The sequence below is a fragment of the Triticum dicoccoides genome, chromosome 7A, assembly GCF_002162155.2.
Source record: "Triticum dicoccoides isolate Atlit2015 ecotype Zavitan chromosome 7A, WEW_v2.0, whole genome shotgun sequence".
Taxonomy (NCBI): Eukaryota; Viridiplantae; Streptophyta; class Magnoliopsida; order Poales; family Poaceae; genus Triticum; species Triticum dicoccoides.
In genome coordinates this window covers 93,487,064-93,487,844 of record NC_041392.1, presented here as the reverse complement: position 1 = coordinate 93,487,844, position 781 = coordinate 93,487,064, and positions in this window count along the sequence as shown.

The following is a 781-nucleotide window of genomic DNA, read 5'->3' as shown; positions in this document are numbered from 1 at the left end:
CTCACCGCGGCCGGGTCGCGCCCTGGCCGCGCACCCCCGCTCCGTCCGGCCTCACGCGCCCCCACTGGCTGCACGTCGGCTCCCGCACCGCCACTCGCCGCCGCTGTGCGTGTGCACATCCGCGCTCGGCTTCGCCCTGGCTCGCCGGTGCGTGCCCACGCCCCACCGCACGCCCCGGCTCTCCTCCACCCCGCCCCAGGTGCCGCTCGCCGGCCCTGGCCGAGGCCCCCCTGCTCACGGGCGTGCCCAGCCGAGGCCACGGCCTCGCCCTCGATGGGCGCCCGCACCCAGTGCCCAGCGGCCGCTTACCCGTGCGCCCGTTAGGCCCCCTGGGGCCACTGACATGGGGGCCCCAGCCCCAGAACGTTTTGTAAAAAAAAAAGGAAAAAAATAATATATTAAATAAATAAATAATAATTAAAATAATTAAAATAGTAATTAATTAATTAAATAATTAATTAAGTTAATTAATCCTGATTAGATTAACCTAATCACTAATTAAACTAATTAATCTGTTTTAGTTAATCTTAGTCAATGACAGTGGGGCCCACATGTCAGGTTGACCAAGTCAACTCTGTTGACTGATGATGTCAGCATGACATCATGCTGATGTCATAAAAGCATTTTCGAAATTAATTAAATAATTAATTAAATTCCTGAAATTAATAAAATCTTTTAAAAATCATATCTTTTAATCCGTAATCCGGATTAAAATATTTTCAACATGAAAGTTGCTCAGAACGACGAGACGACTCCGGATACGCAGTCCGTTCGTCCGCCA